Source organism: Protopterus annectens, chromosome 2.part0 (genome assembly GCF_019279795.1).
Source record: "Protopterus annectens isolate FY-2018-M chromosome 2.part0, PAN1.0, whole genome shotgun sequence".
NCBI classification, from domain to species: Eukaryota; Metazoa; Chordata; order Ceratodontiformes; family Protopteridae; genus Protopterus; species Protopterus annectens.
The window spans coordinates 523439777-523464139 of NC_056728.1; positions in this window are offsets into that span (position 1 = coordinate 523439777).

Below are 24363 nucleotides of genomic sequence, written 5' to 3' on the forward strand. Positions count from 1 at the left end.
GAAATGGAAAGTAATTTGTTGGCCGAAACAATTAAATAATAGAGATACAAATTTGGCAGACCCAAACCACCCCTGTCTTTAGAAGTTGATAGTTTAGGATAAGAAATCCTAACTGTTTTGGGAAACCACAAAAATTTAGCTATTTTTTTATTAACTCTATCGAAGAAGGATTTAGGAATGATTTGATCTGAGGAATTGAATTGGTAGAGAAATTTGGGGAGAATATTCATTTTAATCACTGCAGCTTTGGATAAAAGTGATAGGTTAAGTAGTTCCCATCGACGCATATCAAGCATTATTGATGTCCATATTTTATTCAAATTATTTTGAAATGAAGATAGGCTATTTTGAACCACATGAATACCCAAATATTTAACCCCATAAGTAATATTGAAAGGAGATACAGGAAATAAGTATGATTTATGTGCCAGATGGTTTAAAGGGAGAATATGAGTCTTTTGGGGATTAATGTGATAATCTGACGCAAGTGAAAATTTCTCAATAGAGTTAACAAGTTTGTTTAGATCTGTGATAGGTGTTTGAAAGTATATTACTAAATCGTCCGCAAAAGCTGAAAAAGGTAAGTTAGTGTTCAAGACCTTAGGAATCCTATGGAATGTATTTTGTGTTATGTATAAAAGTAATGGTTCTAAATACAAATTGAAGAGAAAGGGAGATAAAGGACAGCCCTGCCTTGTACCATTAGTAATCTTTATAGGGATAGATATGGAACCATTAATATACAGTCTGGTAAAGGATTCTTTGTATAAAGTTTTGATTAAATTTATAAATGATATAGAAATATTGAAACAGGTCATGGCTTGAAAGAGGAAGTCCCAACTCACTCTATCAAATGCTTTTGATGCATCAAGAATCAATGCATATAGTGGGTTATTATCATTTTCCGTAAGGTGTAAAATGGCTTCCATAGTCAGAGTGTTGTCCCATGCATGTCTGTGAGATGTAAAACCTGTTTGATATGGGGAGGTTATAGATGTTAAAACTTTCTTTAGTCTATTAGCGAGGATAGAAGATAAAATTTTGATGTCTAAATTAATTAATGAAATGGGTCTGTAATTATTGGGGTCCGTTTTGTCTTTATTATTCTTTAAAATTAGTATAGTTTTTGAGGTGTTCCAATGGAGATCAGCTATGTTGTTTATTTTAATGTAATTATAAACCTTGAACAAGAGGGGAGCAATTACTGACTTAAAGGATTTAAAAAATGCCGGTGTGAATCTGTCTGGACCTGGGGATTTACCAGGTTTGAGTCTGTCAATGGAATCCGAGATTTCAGGGAGACTTAGAGGAGCTGACAAAATGTTATATTGTTTTTCATTCAACATAGGAAACCTTATAGAACTTAGAAAACTATTTATATGACAATTAAGTATAGGTTTGGATTTTTTGGAATATAAATCAGTATATAATAGTGTAAAAAGTTGCAAAATTTCCTTGTCCGTGTTATATATTTGATTTTTGTATTGTATAGGCGATATTTTAGGCCTGTCAAAGTTTTTTTTAATTATTCTTGCTAGAGTTTTGGAGGGTACTTGAGCCCATTCAGAGTAAGTAGCTAATAATCTTTGCTCCAGTATTGAGAGGTTATTTTGATGTAGCAAAAGAAGTTCTTTTTGAGATTGTATAATTTGCTCATAATATGAGGGGTCTGAATTTAATCTATATTGAGTTTCAAGAGACTGAATCTTTAGTTTTAGGGATCTTTCTTTATTATTAACTTGTTTTTAATGTATGAAGCCTTACCAATGAACATTTCCCTCAACCTAGCCTTACAAGCAGCCCACTGTATATCATAGGGAATATCTGTTAAATCTAGGTTATTTTCCATTTCTTGAATTATTTCTATACATGTTTTGCTAATATCTTTATTAGAGAGCAAATTATTATTCAAAGTCCAATTATTTTGTTTGAATGTATGTCTAGAATTAAAGTCCATATTTAATTTTAGTAAGATTCTAGAGTGATCAGAAAGAAATCTGGGCTCAATACTAAAGTCTAATAAAAATTGTGATAAAAAAGTAGATATAAGAAAGAAATCTAACCTTGACCATGAATGATAACATTTTGAGTAATATGTATATATATCTTTTTTGTTTGAATATTTAGTAAGTTGTAGAGGGTCTATAAGATTATGGTCCAATATTAGGTCCTCCAGCGCAAGGGATGGTTGATGATTATAGGAAGAGAAACAGCTAGTGCGGTCAATAACTGGGTTGATTACAGCATTCCAATCTCCACCTACAATAACATAGTGATCTTTATAAGAAGAGAGAATATTATGTATCTGTAGAATAAAAAAAAATGTTGATGACTACAAGGACCATAAATATTTAGCACCCAAAGTGGTTTATCTATATTTTGTATGGTGGAGGTAAAGTAGCACCATCTACCCTCATTGTCATGTTTTTCTTCAATAATACTCCCCTGAAATTTTTGTTTAATTATGATAGCCACTCCCCTGAAATTAGAAGTGTCACCAGAAGCTATTATTTTTTTGACCCATTTTTTGCTTTTTTTCTTTGTACCAGTCATCCCTAAGAATATGTGTTTCTTGCAGAAAACATATATTAGCATGTGATTTATGCATTAAATTAAATAGTAAAGATTTCTTAGCTTTGTTCTTAATCCCTCTTACATTCCAGGAATCAATTATTAATAAATTAGTCATGTTATTATCAAGGGTCTGTTAAAAGAAATGCAGGAGAATAAAATGTTTGTTCATGAAAAAATATATAAGAAGGAAGAGAAAAAGCAAAACTTAGTCTCAGTACAACAATTATATATATATATAGGTATGATTCAAAATAGAGTTAACTTTAGTCTCAGAATCTTCCCCCCTCCCCACCCCAGTGCCTACTCACCTTAACTTCTCTAAAGAAGGAAGATATAGATAAGTAAATGTATGATGTGTGTACTTGGTCACCAATAAATCCCATGTAACAAAAGAAAATTTGAGTAAAGTCCTAAGAAGGACTATAATAAAGATAACAAAGCTAAACATATTTACACAATAATCTGATAACAAGATGCCCGACATACTCAACCCCATTCACATGTGTATTCACAAACTCCTATATAGTTAATTCGAAATTGTGACAAATAAAGAAAATACTGTTAATCTAACACTATAATATATATTTGCCTTGGTAGGTGCATGTGAAACATAAGTATCTTAGTAAAGTTATAGTATAACTAGAGCAAAGTAATCATGTAAATGAATGTATTACCATAAGAGTATATCTCAAACCTTATAATTTAAAAGTATTAATGACAAGATATAAAATTATAGTACATATATGTCAATACACTATAAAAAGAGTTAACTCTATGTAATCTTCTCCATTCTAGACCTCCTTTAATTTGTACTGTTGTAATATATGTGGGTGCTTTGGATATTAAGAATACATAACTAATCTAGTATCAGTCACACTGTATATATTAGATCACATGGCTCTTACAATCTAAACACAAAATATAATATATGTAATCTATTATTATAGATATAAATGAGAAATTATTTATATAACATATTATAATAAGCCCTATTATGAGTATATTTTAAATTCAAGTTTCTGGGTCATGTAAAATGGAGAGTAAGCCAAAGGCTTCTATTAACTGTAAATAACAGTGAAAAACCATATATAATCAAATAGTGTAACATAACATGCATATTAATGCACTTGTGTATAAGTATAATTACTTGCAAGGTAATGAAAAACATTAATAAAGAACAAGATCCCTTATTAATTGGGTCAACATCTCAGGATCAGTGTGAGAGACATAGTCTCACAAAAAGGCACATTTGTAACTATATATCTAAGTTGCCTGAAATATTAGAAACAACACCATAGACCAGACCACTAATCATATTAACTGGCCAACTAAATCCTACGTACAAACAAAAGCATCTCGACATGGTGCCTGTTAATCAGGCTTACTAACTAACTCATTTATATTTCAGGTCATTCCCTATGTTGTAAAAACCAGATAGTCAGACCATATGCATATTTGTGAATTTGCTTTCTAAATCATGTAAACTTAACAAGGAATATACTGTGAGTTAGTATATGGTAATGAATGTATGTGCTTGTGTACTTGTTGCCTGTCTAGCCAAAATACCCAAAACAGATTTTTTAGCTGTTTGCTAAAAGACAGTTTAAACAGTTCTATTAGCTGGCTCAATTGTCTCTCGTATTTAGTGTTCTGTGTTTAAAGATAATGTATACTCCTGGTATTGATGTGCTTAATGCAGGATATACACTCGCACAACTGCAAAAAAAAAAAACGCTCTGATCACGTAGAAGTCCTCTCGCAGCATTCAATTTTTCAGAGCTATCTGAAGAACGAAAACGAACTTACACGCAATAACCAAGCTGGATTGAACAGCAGCAGATTCCGATACTTAAAGTTTGTATCTCTCATCGGGGACTGCATCACGAAACCAGGAAGCTATACCATACGTGAACAAAAACCCAAGGAAGCAGATAGTAATCTGCGATCTCTACGATAACAAGCAGCCAAGCAACAGGAAGGATATAGGCAGTCAGGATATAACTGAATAGATAAACATGTCACAAATCTCCTATGGATAGTATCATCATCAGGCTGACAAAACAGGTGGGAAAATGGATTGTGCCTGGGTTAAGATAAACAACAACAGCAGAGTTCTATCCAGGTTGGTAACACTGCATTAGCACGAGAGTTTAAATGATTTTCACTCTTTTTTTGTTTGAGTGACATTTCTGACTGAAAGCATAATACCACATAAAACACTCTGGAATGTATTTTCAGGGAAACTATAAAAGCATTAAATTATGAAATAGAAAATGTTTAAAAACAGTGACATCTCAATAAGCCATTAAACACACGTTATACATATTTTAAGACCAGAGACTTTTTCTTATGGTAAAGCTTGTTATATATACCCTGTTATTTAAGAGTATATATAAAGAAATGTAAGGTCACTAACTGTAATTCAATGTACTTACTTTATAAAAGAAGAATTACTTATTGTGTAGCAAGGTCAGGAAGGACCTTAAATAATTTTAAAAATATATCCTTTGCTTCTTGTGGTTTTGTAACAGTATAGCTTCTGTCATTAAAGCTGAAAGAGAGTGTGTTTGGATACCTCATCTGAAATTTTATGCCCCTTTTTATCAGATCTGCCCAATATGGTGGTGACTTTTGTCTGTTCATTTTTATTTGTGGAGGTAAATCCTGTGAAAAAGTCAGCTTATGATTATTCCATATGAGATGTTTTTTACTTTTGGCTGCTTCTAAGATACTTTGAGTGTCTTGGTAGTTTAGTAATCTTGTGTAGATAATCCGAGGTGAAGTAGATTCTTGTCTAGCACGCAGGGCTCTATGCGCTCTTTCAACAATTAAGATATTAGTGGTTGTCTCAGAGTTAAGTAATGCTTTGAATATTTGTTTAGTCACTGAAATTAAGTTCTGATTATCATAAGATTCAGGTAGTCCTCTAATTATTATGTTATTTCTGCGAGACCTTGCTTCTAAGTCCAGTAATTTGGCTTGTATTTCTGTAAAGAGTGTATCTTTGGATTTTAAGTCACGTTCAATAGAGTCTGCTCTTATTTCCAAATCTAGACTTTTATTTTCAAGTAAGTCCATTCTAACATTTATCTGCTTTAGAGTTTTACCAAAATCTGTCAGTTGTTCAGAGAAACCCTGAATAGCACATTGAATGGGCTGTAATGCCATCTTCAAATCTTCTAAATAAAAATTAGTCACTTTTATCTTTAGCACTTACTTTAATGTTCTCAGTAGATTGTTTGGTGGTTCTTAATCTCTTAGATCCGGTGTCTTTCTCTGGAGAAAGCATAGAGGAGAATTTGGCCTTGGTTGTCTGCGTCTCCATGGAGTCAGAGTTTCCAGCCATGCCCAGAAAATAGGTGTGAAAACAGGAATTCTGACACAGAAAGGAGCTTCTAGAGTGCATGTGCCCAAAGACTGTTGAGGCCAAAAGTACTCTGAAGTAAATTAACATAAAAATTGCACTCTTTCAAAAAATGAATAGTCCCAGAATGTAGAAGATGTATCAGAGATACTTTCTGTATAAAAAACTGTGGAAAAATTTTGCTTAAAAGTTGTTAAAAATTGCAGGTATTTCCAATGCTGTGAGGAGCTCAGTGAATAGGGAGCAGTCTAGCCAGCGACCATCTTGGAATCAGTACAGAATATTCAAGAAGCACAGAATGTTCAGTTCAACAATGGTAGCTCAAATTTTCCAGGACACACAGCCTGCTTCAGTAAATTAACTCTTACTCGGCCGTGCGTCCTTATCCCAGGCTTTACTGAGCTATAACCAAGTCTCTTTATTCTGAAATGCAGAAAACAGTTATTATTCAGGTTCATAAGCAATGCTGCATTTTGTTCACAGATGAGGCCCATCTTTGATAGGCATATCCCAACAAATAACATGTTCACTTTGCAAGAAGAGGAAAAAGACAAATAACAGTATGTTTTAACACTTTTTCTCTTAACAGTCTCCCAACATGCTTAATAATCCTTCAGCTCAACCATTGCCTTACCCTTCCAGTACCCCTTTCAATAGAACTACACAAAACACTCAAAGGTATTGTCCCACTTATCTCATATTTTGTCAATAACTACAATGACACTTAAAGACACCTACACTTGACATGCTGAAATTATAAAAAGTAACACTTAACTTGTACAAGCAGAGCTTTAGTTTGCCTTGACAATTACCTTCATGTTCAGCTGTTGCAGGTTCACATGTCAATGCTCAATGACGTCTTCTATAGTGTGATGGTTCTGTTTGCTTTCCTCACATTTATGCCTTGCAAATTCACCTAGCGGAGTGTCGAGATTATACTAATTAGGGCTCAACTCATTATTGTTTCTGAATTGCTGAAAAGGTACTTCAAGATAACCTGCTAGATATTGAGCTCAGTTCTACTAAGTGCAATGGACATGTCTGGATCCCTGTAGGCAGCACTCTGCATATGCAATGCATTCCATGCTTCTAGGGACAGATTTATAATTTTACATGTAAACTTATGTAAATGGAGTTACTGTTACTGTGAGATCTGTTTTCTTAATAACATAAACAGGACTGCCATGTTTACACCTTGCAGTGCCACTGTGAACCATTATAGTGCAGTACCTATATTAGCCTAGTCCACCATCTCACACACAAATAAGCTGCCCATCTATTCCCCTTAGTGTCAAGCAGATGTTACACATGAAAACAGTTTTGGGTGCAAACCTATCCATCCATCCTCAACTCCTTTTTCCCATGAGGTTAAGATGTCACTTTCAACCGTGAGAATCATCTTGGGCCACGTTTCCACCACTGGGTGGTTAGCCCCACCACAGTAGTTCATCCATGCAACTAACTCACACCTATGGCCAGTTTAGAGTGTCAAATCCACCTATTGCATGTCTTTGGAATGTGGTAGAGGAAACCCACATGACTGCAGGAAGGACACACAGGCTCTACACAGAAGGTACCCCAGCTGAGAATTGAACCAGAGAATCTCTTGCTATGATGTGGCAATGCTAACCACTGCACCACTGCATGTTTTGCTATTTTTTCCTGTAATTATTCATGGTAAGACATAACTTGTGAAGGAAAGTATAGTTTTTCTTTTAAACACAGAGGAAGTGTATGGAGGAGACAAAAATCTTTATCTACTGTCTGCATAAGGATGAAAGCCAGAGGGTTCTGCAGAAGGGCTATCAAGGGCCTCAGTATAAGACTGATGCCTGAAATTGTTCAGCCCAGGCTATGTCCTATGCTGCTGGCATCCCACACACTGGGGAACAGTGCTATAATTATTATAGTAACATGAGTTGATGCAATCCAGACCTCCTAGGCTAACAGAATAATGAAATTAGTCAGTGAGCACCACCTGTGTGGTGTAAGCAGAATATATGTTAGCTACACATGCAACTCGGCTAAGAGCACCTATCACAGATCTTACATTCTGTTGCTTTTCTCTCCATAACCCATAAAGCTGTTGCATAGAAAAGGCAGCTGCGCAGGAGGTGAATAGAGTGTATTAGAAAGGGAAGAGACAACTATAACTGCATCATGATTTGCAGTTTGAATATTAATGATCAGTTCATTAGTATAGGAAGTATAGATGCAGTTTCATAAAGTATATCTTTTGTACATCATTGCCACTTCTCTGTTAATTTACACAGTTCGTGGATAGTGGTATGACTGTTAGATGTTATGACTGAGTGAGTGTGACCTTGTGCTTGCTTATGTGTGTGCATGTGTTTGTGCGTGTGTGTGTGTGTGTGTGTGTGTGTGTGTGTGTGTGTGTGTGTGTGTGTGTGTAAGACACCGAGAGAGAAAGACTGGGCTTTCACAGCGTGATGATGTCTGGGAGTTCAAGTCCCCACAATGTGTATTTTGAAATAATTTTTAATTTGTGTTATCTGTTTTAGTACAGTGAATACAAAATTAGAAGTGAAATATATCTACATATATTTTTTTTGTGTTAACATTTGTGTCACAGACACTATTTGTCAATATACTTGTTTTCTTCAGTTATAGTACTTGTGAGGGGAATGTATGTCTGAATAGTATTGTTCTTTGTATTTATAAATTTATTTTAGACATCCCATTACTGTGTGTTGTATGATCTGCTTTCACTGGGTTGTTCGAGTAGCTCAGTATGCTCAGGATGTAGGTGATGATGACTGCAGGATTAAGTCCTCTTCTCACTTGTGTATGTTAATAGCCTTGATAAACTGAGAAGTGTGTCTGGTATTCATTTAAGTTTGTTACGAGTAATTTTATCATTGTAAAGGTATGTATCATCTTTTTTTTTAATTACGTGCACTTCTATCTCCCTCACCCTCTTTGTTAGTAACCATTCTATTATATATATTTAATTTGTTTATTATTTTTTTCTCATTCTTCTCCATTTATTTTTCTGTAAAATGCAGCATGGTCTCATCTTTCACCCATCCCTTAGGCATGATCTGTCAGCCCCTCACAGGTGGCAGCAGTAGCAGCACCACTACCAGAAGAACCCACAATAGTGGGATCCCAGACTGCTACAATCACCTCCACACCTTCTGCCCTACCTTCACCAACCAATACAGGTTGCCCTGCACTGGATGGTGAGACTGCTATATCCACCATTAACAGTGCCAGTGCATCTATCTTGCCCACTGGTAGCTGGAAAACTTTCTGGATGAGATTGACAAGAGGGTAGATGCTTGAATTAGCCACATGGTGTACCTCCTCTGGTAACTTACTGAGTCATGTCCCTTTCCAGTATTGTTTCCAGCATCTGAGACAGGACCCAGTGGAGATGGTACTCACTTGTTTGCAGCTGGCAGGCACAGCAGCTGTGTAATCCCGTCATATGCCTCATCCTGGTGTCCCCCTTCCTTTTGTGACTATACCCACCCATGTTTGTTGTACAATCCTTCCTTCACCATTGTTTTCCATGTGCCTTCTTCATAATTGTATTCACTCTTGCTCATTGTGTATTGTTTGTTTTCCCCTGCTACCTACCCTAACCCTCTTGCCTTCCTGTTGCTTCTACTTCCTTCTCTAACATACCTCTCTTCATGAATGAAAGATGGGCACCTGTCCAGCAAAAAAAAAAAAAAATTACCTTGCCCTCCCCACCTCCATCCTTCTCATCCCTTAGATTTTATTATGTTTCACTGCCTGCATATTTCCCTTTTCATCTCTTTCCTATACTCCCATTTCCATCCTTTAATATGATTAAAGAATAGATAAACACATCTAACTCATGGCCATTTAAGACTTTTAATAATTTCTCCTTCTTGCAGCAGCAGCTTTGCACGTGCGATCATATGCAGCACCATCAAGCTGTGTTTACAACACATCAGCACTGCTACTGCTTGTGAAGCTGGGATGCAATGTCACATCTCCAACTGTTCTACCACAACTTGCGCAGATGAGCTGGCCACTATTGTGTGATAGCTGGCATATGTGAAAATCGCTATGACCATGAATTTTTAACCTTTTTTGTTTGCAAACTAAAACAGTGCCCACCACAGTTTTAGAAAAGGAGTTTGGAGCACAAAGATAGTGCAGTGTCCTGAGAAATCAAAAATCTTCTTCCACCTCCTCCACCATTGCTACAAGCCATGGCTTTGGCATGTACAGTTCCAAGAGCCACAGTATAAACCAGAGGCCTGGATCAGCCCGGCACAAGACATTTTACATGTGCCACAGGTATACCATTTAATAGTGAGTGATGCCAGTAGCATTACAGTGAACTAAAATATAAAAATCCCAAGCTACTGAGCTGATGGGAGGCTGAGGTGAGGGAGCAAGCAGCCACCAACTATGTAGTGTAAGTAAGCCATGGCTTAAACATTAACATGCAAACTGTCACTGTCTGCCATGCAATGTCTAATGAACTCCTATTTTTTTCCATAGCCACTGAACAGATTGAAGAATATGCACAGCTGCACAGATGGAGGCTTGAGTGCATCACAGTGTGTATACCTGCTACAGGTAGTATAGGTTTATATCTTAGCAATTTAGTCAGTTGTCATGCCAGTACTGAGAATTGGTGTGTGTTATTCCCATGGTTGCCATTTTATCAATAGTCCAGAGTAATAACTTACTTTTAGATACATGTGAATTACCAGCAGTGTCACAGACTGTAGATAAATTGTTACCATACAAGTAAGTTATTTTATTTGTTATTTGTTTTTCCTTTGTTGACCAAGTTAGTCCCACTAGGCTAATATCCCCTTTTCAGGAGAGACTCAAGGTGGCATTTATACTACTGGGGAAATTTGGCCTGGGCATCTGGAAATCTTCCCTAATCTTTTTGATAGGTGATGCAGGAGCTTTTACATTTACTTAAGCTACTGCCTGCTCAAGCAGATGTGCCTCAGTTTAACATCTCAACAAAAAGTTGGCTCACTCAGGAGTGCAGCACCCCCCTTATTCTTCACTGCAGAGACTGGTGCATCACTGACACTGGGATGTTTTGTTGACACTATCAGTTCTTTACGATCCATCCTATAAAATGATGGTGTTTAAGATGTTAAGCTAATAGTTTTCTGCAAGTGGAACAGCTATGTTTGGAAATATTTGCTTCAGTACCATGTTGGGCAATGAAAAATTATACCTGTTATTTGGTAAAAAATAATTTCCCAAACAGGGAGTGTTAAGCAGAGAGAGAGAGAGAGAGAGATAAGTGTTAACACCTTGCTGTATACAGTATTGAATGGGAGAAATATAGGGCTGATTATATACATGTCAGTGGCGGCAGGCTTACATGGACATGGACATAACATGTTAAGGTGTTGTAGTTAAACTATAATGCTGATAGTGGGGTCAGTTCCACCCTTGGTAGAGTTTTCATTCCGCAAGATTGTGACACACACCATTAATATGCATTTCCCTGGAATTTTTTCTGAGTCCTGATGTAGCTCAGCATGAAAATATTGTGATTTTTAGGTTATGGTTGCTAAAGTTTGTGTAGTTAACTTTCCTATGGATTGGATATTTGCCCATCATTGTTATGGTGGAGTGGTTGTTTCATGATCTTTGCATTATAGTACAGGCAAAGTAATCAGACTCTGATGTTTTACATTCAGTTTTTTCAGTGCTTATAATTTTCTCTTCCCCACTCTCTTTCCATTATATACATTTGTGGTTTGTTTCTCTTCATTTCTTTTACATTCAAATACAGAATCATCCAGACCAGCAACCCTGGCACCATCCAAGCTTGCCACCCCACCGCTGGAGTCTACCATATCACTACTGTCAACACAACAGCAAGCATTGTCCACAGATGCCACTATCATCCCTCCCCCCAGCAGCACCAACAGAGGCCACTACCACTGGTCCTGCTCATAAGTATTCTACAATAACACGTGCAGCAAACAGCAACAGTGGAGGTGACTTGTATGTCACCCACTAGCAGATATAGGAGATGGAGAACATTACTGATGTGCAGCTAGATGCCCAAATCATGTAGCTTGAGACTATTATCCATTGACTCATGGAGTTATGTCCTGCCCTTTGCTGTTATTGACATCAGAGCCAGGGCCCAGTGGTTTAGGAGACCAGGGTAGTAAATAATCTCCCACTAGATCATGGCCAGTAGAGAGTGCAGTTAGTCATCCCATCCTATCTGCAGCCTAGTGTTCCTCTTCCTTTAGTTTATATGCCTTTCCTCTTTGTGTCTGATGACTCCTTCTCCATTGTCTTCCTATCCATGATTGTATCAGCATGTCTTCTGTCTGTATCGTTTGCATTTTTTGTTTGTGTGGCTCATCAATCTACACTGGCCCTCTTAGATTTCCATTACTTCCTTTACTACCTTCCCCAACTTACCTTCTCATTATGTATATAAAACAGACACCTGACCTCCCCCCAAAAAATCCCTCTTTCCCCTCTGCCATCCTGCTCATTCCTTAATTCCTTGCCTTATGTTTCACCTTCAGCTTGCTTTTCCTTTTAACCATTTTCCTATCTTCCCATTTCAAACCTTTAATTTGGTCAAAAACATAGATCAGCACACAAACCTCATGGCTCTTTAAGGCTGACACATAACTTCTTCTCGACACTACTGTGTTCCGGAGATCGAGCAGATCCCTAATGAGGTGTGTGCATGACAGATATACACTGCTGGTGCTCATACATTCACATGGCCACATCATATTCCTCCTTGCCTTTCCTGCAGTCCACGCTGCACCCACAAGAAGGATATTTAATGAGCTACTGCTTGTGAACCCTTGTCTAGCTCCATTAAGTTTTAATGAGCATTGGCACATGTCATGCACACACCAGTAAACACAGCAGAGCTGGAAGTGATCACATTCACACTTTTTTATTGCTAGGGTTGAATTCTTCTGCATTCAAAGTATGCATAAATTCAATGGTTCTTTTGTTACTCCTTTTTTATTACTGATATTTACTGTTTTCTCTGTGAGTAATCATAAAGATTAATCTAGGTTAAAAAAGAACAAAAACTGTACTACATGCTTTCTTACTTAGAATTAACTAAAGAATTAAATGAAGCCTGATTCTTCTAATGAATGCTTTAATTTTTAAATTTTCTGCTTCTGTTCTTGATAAAATGTAACACACATTTTTGATATAGCATTTCCCTTTTAAATGAGTCATACTTCCTTCCAATTTTTTGTGAGTCTTAATAATAGCTTCATTTAGTTACAAAATGGTGCCTCATTATGTATCAAGGAATCATTAAATGTAACACTGAATCATGATTCAGCCCTTGAAGACAGTGATTATTTGTCCAGAGACATCCAACACTTAATCTATTGTTTCTGTGAAGGGTGAGGAGTACAGAGATCGAAAAATATTAGAGTGTGTATTTCATTTTAATATGCTTTCATTAAAAGATGGATTCTTGAATGTTTTTCAGCATGTATCTGATAATTTACTTCCTGTCAAATATGAAAAATGCTAACATGGGAAAGTAAAGTAAGTTCTGTTTTTGTAGAAAGTTCTCTTATGGAGTTAGAACTCATGGCTAATATGAGCAGTCATAAACATTGAGTCAGATCATAGTAAGCAAAACTAATGCTGTAGTGTTCATTTTTAATTAGTCAGTAGTTGTTCTAAAATTGATACAATAACGTTGCCTTTAATCAGAAAAGGTATAAATATGTATTATTCTGATGTTTGAGGAGATAGGACCTTGATTTCATAGCCTCCCATGTAGGTGCCTTTCTTTAAAATAAAGGAGATTGTTTTTCTCTGCTGAGCTGTGTCATGTAAGTTATTATAGCAATAACCCACGCCTGGGTGTGGGTAATGCTGGATTTTCCCATGGTTGGCGTGGTTTTGTCCTGAGAGCGAAGCCCGAGGGACCAAACAAAGCCAACCGTGGGTAAATCTAGCATTACCCACACCCAGAAGTGGTTATTATTATATTAATGACATTATTTAAGAAAAAAAATAATTACTTTTCTTAAATAATGGCATTGTATAATGCCTCCTTGCTGCCCTACCGCAGCTGTCTGGTATTCCTCGGAAGTTCTGATGTACTGTGCATGCCTATGCAGTACATCAGAGCTGTGGGCAAAAGCAACGGAGAAAGCAAGATCTCCATTGCTTTTTACTGTTTCGCTATGTTAAATGGGTTTAACATAGTGAGACAGCTTTAAAATAAGCAACGGAGATCTCCGTTGCTTATTTTAAAGCTGTCTCGCTATGTTAAACCCATTTAACATAGCGAGACATGTTTAAAAAAAAAAAGCAATGGAGAAAGCAAGATCTCCATTGCTTTTTACACACTGTGTCACTATGTTAAAGGAGTTTAACATAGCGAGACGGCTTTAAAAAAAGCAACGGAGATCTCCGTTGCTTTTTTAAACCTGTGTCACTATGTTAAACTCCTTTAACATAGCGAGACAGTGTTTTAAAAAAGACTTATACTAATGGAAAAAGTCCGGGCGACCGGACATTTTTCCATTAGTATAAGTTGATTTACAATGTGCACGCTGACCAATCAGCGTGCACATTTTGGAATATTAATGGGGGGGGTCATGGTATAATTGGTGCCTTAACATTTCTGATAGAAAGCTAAGTTTCCTCAAAAGCATGGTTCTGAGTTTCTTAGGGTGGTTGACCCTGTCATTCCATGTAGACCCCCCTTGCTAAGTTATTTTTTCATGTTTGGTTTTATCATTTCATTAGTGAACATATCAAAGAAGGCCTGGTTCACTGTTGTTTGGTCCTCTGGCTGGGACTTCTGGTACAGTATGTCTTTGTCTTATATGGATACCCTTGGAGTACAATACTGGTTGAGATGTCAACATAAAGACATGCTCAGTTGTTATTGTGTGGCCTTAGTGTATAAGAGTTTAATGGCATGCCTTTACTATGTACATTTTATGCTATTTTCTTCAGGAAGCTAGCACAGTGCTTTATTAAGAACTTGTGATGCATTATTTGCATTCTGTCAGACATTAGTCCTTCAACCAAGGCTTGTTCACACTTGATAATTCACCTCCTTCTCAACTACCTTTCTCCTCAGTCAGTTAAAACAGTTGAAATAAGACTTTTTCTCATGTGAAGGAATTAACTCATAGATCCATTGGCAGATTGCAAATGATTTGTTCACTAGAGCATCAGTGGCCTTGCTAATGCAACTCCCACTCTGCTTCTCTTAACCATAATGAACAGAGGGGTTAGACCAGAGGTCAATTTATAATTTCCCCTGCTCTCACCAATATTTTTTAAAGAGATTCAAAAATTACTTTGTTTGATATGGAGCGAAAGCTTATTCCATAGGTAGGGAGCTCTCTGACAGTGATGTCAATCTCAACAAGAGATTTTGCTTACACCATGATGCAATTTAAAGTCCCTATAGCATGCATTTGTGCTGTTACTGGTTCTGCCATTGTGTAAGGTATCAGATAGGAGTACATTGTTGTTTGCTTCCCTGCAGGCCATGCATACATTGCCATATTGAAGTCTATAAGAGACTCCATGTATCTTAGGGAGGTCATACCCAGATTTGATGCTTTGCATGCCACAAAGGGCATTGCATTTAAGTATAGGACTGATGAGGGAGGAATATAGAGAGAGGCAATGACTTGTTTTGACCTAGAAGTTATGTTTTTAGTAATTAATGAAAAAGTTTCCTAGAGATGGTTGATAAAAGTGGTAAAATAATAGCTAATAGTCTGAGAATTTGCCCATATCTGTAGCAACATCACCTGTTTTCAAAGAGGTATTGTTTATGTGTTATGAATAGGGGGTTCCTTGTTTTCCAAACTGTACAATGCTGCATTTTATTTGTGTTTAGTTTTTGTCTGTGATCCTGCCCCCATGTGTTTCTGAAGGTTAGGCCTTTAGAAGTTATGGATGTCTACTGGTGAGCTGATGACGGTTCTGAATTTGTAGTCTGCAAAATTAATCAAGTAGTCATCTTTGGAGTAATCTTTTACATCAGTAAAGTAGAAGCCAAGCAGCAAGGTTACAGCATAGAACCCTGGGTGATGCCACTAGTGACAAGTTTTTTGGAGGAAAGTGTGTCACAAACCCTGACTGAATGGGTTCTGCATGTAGGGCGATTAGGTATCTAACAAGTTTGTAGGGGGTTATATTCAGGCCATAAGCTTTTTCTATAATGCCAGTGCATGGAATCATACCAAGGCTTTTAGTCAGATCCAGATAGGCAATGTGCACAGACTTACCATCATCTAGTGTCTATGTGTCCTTCTCAGAAAGTTCCACTAAGTTAAGTATACAGGAACTGCCTTTTCCAAATACAGATTGGCTTGGGTCAATTGCTTATAGGTTATAGGTTCATAGGTTGGTACTGGGCTATCTGCCCGAAGGCATATATTAGCCCAGACACATTGTGCGGTATTCACCACCCCTTTAGTAGTTCCCTAGACCCTTGTACTAGCAGCTAGTACCCTTGGCCCCTATCTAGTAGTGCTGTTGGTGTGATTCCCCGGTGTGAACTTTCTGTTACCCATCCACTCATCAAGGTTCCTCTTGAAGAGTGATAGTGAGGGGCTCTGTTTTATGTAGATCGGGATCCTGTTCCATAGTAAGGGAAGTCTCTGCAAAGGGAATCTATCCCTCCAGCATGTTCTATTCATTGTTGTGTTGAGGTTTATATCCCTAGAGCATGTAGCTCGAGTAGATTTGGTTTTGCTAAGATGGAGCATGTTCAACAATTCTGGGTTGGACATGGCTCTGTACGTTAGACATAGCTCACCTCTGAGAAAGCGGTATGCAACAGAGAACAGTCTTAGCTTTTCAATCGTGCTGCATAAGGCAACTGTTTGAGGCCAGTAATCCTCTTGGTTAGGTACCTTTGTGGTCTCTCCAGCTGCTGGAGATGTCTAGCCAGGTACATTCCAATTGGTGCATTGTACTCAATAATGGGTCAGATGAGGGAAGAGTAGAAGGGCAACATTACATCCTTAGATCTTGATGCAAACCCTTTCGTGATCAGATGGGTTGCATAGATGGATTTTCTAACCACTTTGGCAACATGGTTATCAAAGGAAAGCTGACTATCTACTTGGGTCCCTAGATCCCTTATTTCTTCTTCAGATTTCAGGGGATTACCTCCTATGTTGTAGTTTGCAGTTACTCTGTTTTTTCCAAAGGGGATTACTACGCATTTTTTTGCATTTAGCTTGAGACCATGGCATTGACACCATGCATCAGTCTCATTTAGGCCCTTCTGGAGGATCTCCATGTCGGTCGGAGACTCTATTATAGCACCCAGTTTGCAGTCGTCCGCAAACTTAGTCAGCCACAGCCCTTCTGTGCTTACCTGTACTTCTGAGAAGTACATGCCAAACAGGAGGGGCCCCAGGACAGAGCCCTGAGGCACACCACTCATTAGTGGTCTGGATTCGGACATAGATCCCACTACTCTTACTTTATGGGATCTGTCTGAGAGCCAGTTTGCGATCCATCTTGTGACATAAGGGTTTATGCCCAGGCTGGTGAGCTTATCAATAATACCTGAATGGCGAATGGTGTCAAATGCTTTAGGAATGTCAAGGTAAGCCATGTGTACCTCTTTTCCCTTATCTATAACCTGAGTAACTGTCTCAAAGAAATCCACCAGATTCAGGAGGCATGATTTGCCCTTGATGAAGCCAAACTGTGTGGGGTCCAGCGACTGGAGGTTCTCAATCTCTCCATTTATGAGTTCCATAATGATTCGCTCCATAGCCTTACAGATCAGACTGGGTCAGTTGTGGCCCCACCCTTGTGTAGCAGGACCACCATTGCCATGCACCATTCTATGGGCACATATCCTGTGCAGAGGCTGAGACTGAACAAGGTATTAAGATGCGGGGTTAATTCCTTTTAGAGCTCACGTATGACACAGCCTGGGACACCATCTGGTCCCATGGAGGCAGTGTTTTTAGCTTTAGATACAGCCTTGTTAACCAACATATCAGTAATAATTGGACTTACATAATCCCCTAGAATGGTAATAGGCCCTGTAGGATGGTGAGGGTGAGGGGGGAATTTGCACTGAACCTGTCAGCCAAGATGTTGGCAATGTCAGAAGGGTCAGTGTATTTTGTTCCATTTTGTACTAGCTCAGAACAGACCTGAGCATTGCCATTTAGGTTTTTGAAGTAGCCATAGAAGGCCTTATGGTTATCCTTGGCATCCTTGGCAACTTTCTTTTCAAAATTAGCTTTAGTTGACTTGAAGAGGGCCCTCAATTTCTTACTAATGCTGATTAGGGATGATTTTTCTACTTGAGATTTGGCCTTTTTTTGTATAAGAATCCTCTTTTTGTTGTAAAGTTTGCTTATGGCCAGGGTTCACCAGACTGGTTTCTTCTTGCTTGAGGAAGGAGTCTTGGTAAGACATCGTTATCCCTATTTGTGTGTTTCATGTTTATACTTTTTATTATACTACAAATGATACTGTTAAAACAAATTGGTTTCTAATTCCCAGCATGTGTTTTGTACAAACTTAGTGGACAGGCTGAGATTGAAAAGACTTATGAGGGAGTCAGTGTTTCATACAAACAAGGAAATATCTGAAAATGTATGTTATCTGAACCTACAGAGTTAGTGTTGATAGTTTTGGAGAGATCTTTTAGGACCTAAGCACAGGTAATTATAATGTTGGGAGGGGGTAATGTGACAAAAGGAGATACTGCCAGCCCAGCTATCTGGAATTTTCTAAATAATTATATGTCATTTGTCAATATCAACATGATTCATATGATACTTGTGTAACAAATGTATTAGAACAGTATGTCAGGTGTATATCAAACCACTGGTACAGAAGTGTATGTTGAAAATGTTTTTGCAAAGTGCTTAAAATGTAACCACAGCATGCCCTATTGGAATAGAACAGAAATGTACATACACTGTTGTAACTGAAATTAAATTACTTTATGACCACACAATAACAATATGTTATCTTTCAGTTTCAATACAGTAGGAGACATAATGTCTGTACTAGAGAAGTTTTATGTATTGTCTTGTATGTGTTTTATTGTTTTATGACTTCCAGGATCTGCATATATCTGAGGAAAAGCCCTTGTCTATGCATTTTTACAGATGGATGCTAAATACTGCTAGCTTTCAGCAGTGAGGGGTTTTACCTGGGATGGAGTCAAATGACAAGAAATGATGCCATTCTGCAAGCTATCCCAGCAGTAATATTTGAGATATTAATTTAAGAGCTCTCTGAGAGACAGATAGCATTCTGCATTTTGCCTTTGACATGACAACATCAGCTAGAGGAACTATTCACCACATCTGCCTTGCTGCTCTAATTAAGTTTCTAGGTTATAGTAATTCTCTTAGATATAGTCAGGAATATAGCAAAGCCTTAGTGTAGATATTGTTCTTTAATTATTTGAGACTGTCCTGCAATGTTGTTTTAAATATTTCATATGATTTCAAACTCTGCTGTCACTGTAAATATATACTGAGCATTTTCTTGTTCTTTTAATACTTACTATTAAATATATTTAAACCTTTCATTGTGGCTGATATTTAAGTTCTGAGAGTACTTGCATACTTATTTGGTGACACTGTGTAGGCTACTCCTAATAGCCTTGCTCTTGGTCCAACTACCATTTGTATTGATAGTAACATCACACAGTAAGAATGGACAACCTTTGTTAAGACCCTTAAAGTAGCTGATAAAGAGGGGGCTGGTGGAAGTAATACCTACCTTATAGTCTGGGCAGAAGGGGTATAGCTAGTAAACCTGGGTCATGTCCCAGGTGTGTTCTTTTAAGCATATCCAGTGGTCTAATGTTAATTTTAGTCACCTCTTCTGAGCCAGTCTTTCACTTACATTGCCTAAAACAGTCCTGGTTAGCCATTAATTATAAGCTGTGCTTTTTTCCTTTTTTCTTTTTCTTTTTCTTTCCTTTCCTGCTTACTCATTCCCTCCCCATTAACCAGTTCCCATCTTTACTTCTGCCTTCTTTATTCTTTAACTCATTTCACTGTCTCATACCCCCCCCACACTTTATAGCTTCCCTCTCTAAAAAAGACATGAGTACATAATCCTGTTTCTTAATGAAACCCCATTTAGTAGAACAAATTATGTAAATGAATTCCAGCTTTTACTAGAAACATTTATACAAGGTGGGGAGTTGCTCTGTTCCTACCCAGACATTTTCAGTATGTTCACTGAGCAGAATGCTGCATGCAATAAAATGTGTCTTTTACCCTGTGGTAGCACAGAAGTACTTTTCCTCACCACCATCAACACAGCAGCAATCAGTATTGATGCTTCTTCATCCAGAATACTCTTTTGGGGGTAGAATTTTACTTTTGGGTTATAAATGTATGAAGTTTATTTATTTAAACTGTTAATTGTATATGTTTAATCTTTCTTCTTTTATCTTGTAGATATTTGCTGTTTCAAAATATGGAAGACTAGATAAGCTTTATTCACTCCAAGACCTCTTGTTAATTAAATATGTGGAGCACAGAGTATGCACCAAGCAGTTGCATAGGCTTATTCAAAAATGTGCCTGTCATATAATAGTTTTCTTTTAGTATACAATTATAACATTAAATGTTTTATCCTTAATGGCAGTAGCATCTGTTCTTCTTGCAAAAAAATCATATTATTTAATTTATGACAAAATAATAAGACTAAATAATTCATCCTGAAACTTTTTTATCTACATGCCAGCTGGACTTATTTTTCCTTTCCCCATCTTCTACCTCTTCAGGTAAAAGAAGGACAATGGTTTACCTAAGATGAAAAATCATATTCCAGATCTTATGGTTTTAGCTTTCCTGGCCAGTACAATAGGTTTTAGTTTGACATCACAATTCTTTGAAAGGTAAACATAACAAGATTAGATTTACAGAAGAGTGTTTTTGTACCATTTTGCCCCTATGCTTGCTAACTATCAAGGCTTCCTTCAATCAGACATTGCACTGTTTTAGGGAGGACGTCAGAGGTTCTTGGGTTCTTAAGAAGCTTATAGTCAAGGACACCGTTGAGAAGCTCAGTCTCATCATCCATTACTGCTAGGAGACTAAAAATGTCCCCCACTAAGAAGATTTCTCTGCATAACCCTGGTGAGAATTTGTGATCATCCATCCAGCCATCCAGACTGGTATTAAAGGCTGCTATGAAAAATACTCTGGTTCACAGCTAAGGGCCACCTATACCAGAAACTATCATCCATGCAAAGAGTGTTTTTTTTTTTCATTTTATCTCCAAAGCCCATACTTCATGGGCATGTGAATAATTTGTCACCACAAAAGCCATCTATACCTCATTGTCTGTGCATGCATGTTCCCCCATATACTCTGAGAGGGGCTACCATCAATGGCATGCCCACATGTTCCTAGTACTTGCTCCCATCATCAGAGCAGCATCAAGAGCCTGCTCCATCAAGCACTTTATCTGTTAGTCAAACTTAGGTTGCATGGGTTGAAGTCAGAGATTTATCTCTCTGCACTACCAATGCATCTTTTTTGCTGCTGTTGTGGCTTTCTTATGTGAAAACTTCAGTTGCATAACTAAAATCTTCAGACCTGTGTTCTGCAAATTTTCCAGAGCTTATTCTATGGCCAGATTTCATAACAACTAAGTTGTTCAGCTAGACCTGAAGGACATAGATTATGAGCCCTAACCTAACAGATTACATTGCATGCATTATTCATGATGAAATTGGCTGGAACCCTATCCATGAAAATTTTTATACTTCTTAACCACTGAGCGATAGGGTAGACTTTGTTTAGCTCTTGACCTTTAAAGTGGATCAGGAGTCAGCAGTACCCACTGCATGCAATTTCACTAATAAGATTGTGTGGCATTCATCATTTCTTCCAATATCTTCTTTAAAATGAATGGCTAGATACCAAAATGGATGAGGTAGCCTAGCAGAGAGAGTCTGCTACCCAGCAGTGCTACCTTTTTCTTTCTTTCTTTCTTTCTTTCTTTCTTTCTTTCTTTCTTTCTTTCTTTTTTTTTTTTTTGCTAACATGCCTGCTCTCTATTAAGTCTGTAAGTTGCTTTTGCCACCGGGATCCCAGCAGTGAGGGTATTAATCTTTCTCTCTCTCTCTCTCTCTCTCTCTCTCTTTTATTGAACCTAACACCCACCCTTCTGTGATGTCATAAACACTTGCATTACTGTGAAGGTTGCCTATACCCCTTCAGTACATGCTGTTTATGCATGGCCCCCTACATGAATCGACAAGGCAAGGGCTACAACTAGATGCTTTGCCTCTAATGTAGGCATCCTCCTGTGCTACTCTGATGCTATAGTCCAACTTTGCTCCTTGTATGACATTATACCACAGGATGCAGAAAATTCTGCAAAAATGGGTATTATGCCAGTACCATAACTGTGTATTATGCCTGCAACACAAAGAGCAGATAATGAGATTCATGAACATTCGTTTCTAATGAACCCCACTGACTAATTTCTCATTTAATCTGCCAGGTTCTGAACCAGCTGCATAACTGACTTCTGAAGCTGGTTGTCGCATCTCCACCTGGACGTCATTACTGGTACTGCAGGCACTTTGTCTAATGACAATGTCAGTACTGCCATGTGGAGTTGCAAGTCCCCAAAGCTGTGCAGCACCACTGCACACCTTAATGCGTTAAATGAGTATGGATGTATGATTTAAATGTTGTCGTGCAGATATTTTTCATGTCCAGTATGACAGGTACAGTATATACTGCAGGGGTTGAACTAATGAAGCTCTCCCAAAACATAGCAGATTGTATATTAGGTCATCGCACACACTGAAATGTAACAGCTTTCATAAAATATATGCTGATGATTCATGCAGTGCACATCTTCCCCTGCACACTGACTTCCATCATCCTGCAGTAGAGCTTCACCTATATGTGGAAACTGATACTGCAGGCAGTACAGGCTTAACTGCAGTACCAATGTTCGACTTCAAAGATCTATTCTATTCTATTCTATTATTTAGATTTATTACAATGGCAATCAAAGCCAATGTAAAAAAAAAATAAGTGTTGTGGTGTAGCGAGTCCATTGCCTTATAGAATCAGGCATAGGGTTCTATGAGTGTTAATAAACCTATGCAGCATGATTACTCTTGGAAATCTGGTTAAAGAATCAGATATGTAAATAAATGGACTTGTGTGCTACCCCAAGCAGAATATCTTTTAGAATTTCACATTAGGGTTAACATAACCTTAGACCACCATACTTTAACTCTCATAATAACAATCTTCCACTCCTATCTACAATATAGAGACTCCCACCTATAGCTACAAAAATTGAAATTCTTAGCTTAATTTTCAACTCTAGATATATATATATATATATATATATATATATATATATATATATATATATATATATATATATGTGTGTGTGTGTGTGTGTGTGTGTGTGTGTGTGTGTGTGTGTCTACAGAGAGAGATATGCCAGTAAAGTCAACAAAAATCACATAATTCTATGATACCTTGAAATGTTCTCTTGATGGAAAAATCAGAAATCAAGGATCAAAAGGAAAAAAAAACAAAAAAAATCCAGTTATGCCTCCTTACAGATCCTCATTTGGTTATAACTCTGATAAACAGCACATAGACTTTAAAGGATCCAAAAAACAGCTACAACCCTAGAAAATTTAAAGCTCTAGTTTTATTCTACATCATCAAAGGTATAAAAAATTGTCCTATAACATGAGAGTGCAATACCTTAACCAATACATTAAAAGCATCTGGATTTCATTTCTAGCAGAGTAGGTATTCACTTTGAAAATATAAATTTGTTGTCAATCATAGGTGCCTGTTACAAGTGCAAGAACTGTAAATGCAATGAACATCTCCAAGGTTGTGATAGTGAATGTGGAAGAACAGATGTTGTCACACTTTATCTATCTATCTATCTATCTATCTATCTATCTATCTATCTATCTATCTATCTATCTATCTATCTATCTATCTATCTGTCGATCTATCTATCTATATATCTATCTATCTATCTATCTCTTTATCTGTCTGAATATCTATCTTTCAATTTGTCTAGTTATCTCTGTCTAACAAAAAATTCCCCAAAAGAATCATAAAAATAAAATGTTTTAGGACTTTTCTCCTTTAATAAGAGACTTCTTCGGAATGAAGGGCAAAAGAGCTAGAACACTTTTATTTTTTTTGTAATTCTTTTTCAAGTGTTGTTTTGTGTTCTTTATTTTTATACCTTTTTCCCTTAGAAGCTTGAGCTTATGACTGCCAAAATTCCATCAAAAAACTGCAGTAGAGAGGGCTGTGAACGTGGAAGCCTATGGTGACAGACTGTTGAGGCTGCACCGACAGACTGCTGATATTAAATATCTGGAGACTGTTTTGCTAAGATCCCTAACTCTGTAATTCCTGACAGAGTCCCAAACTAGA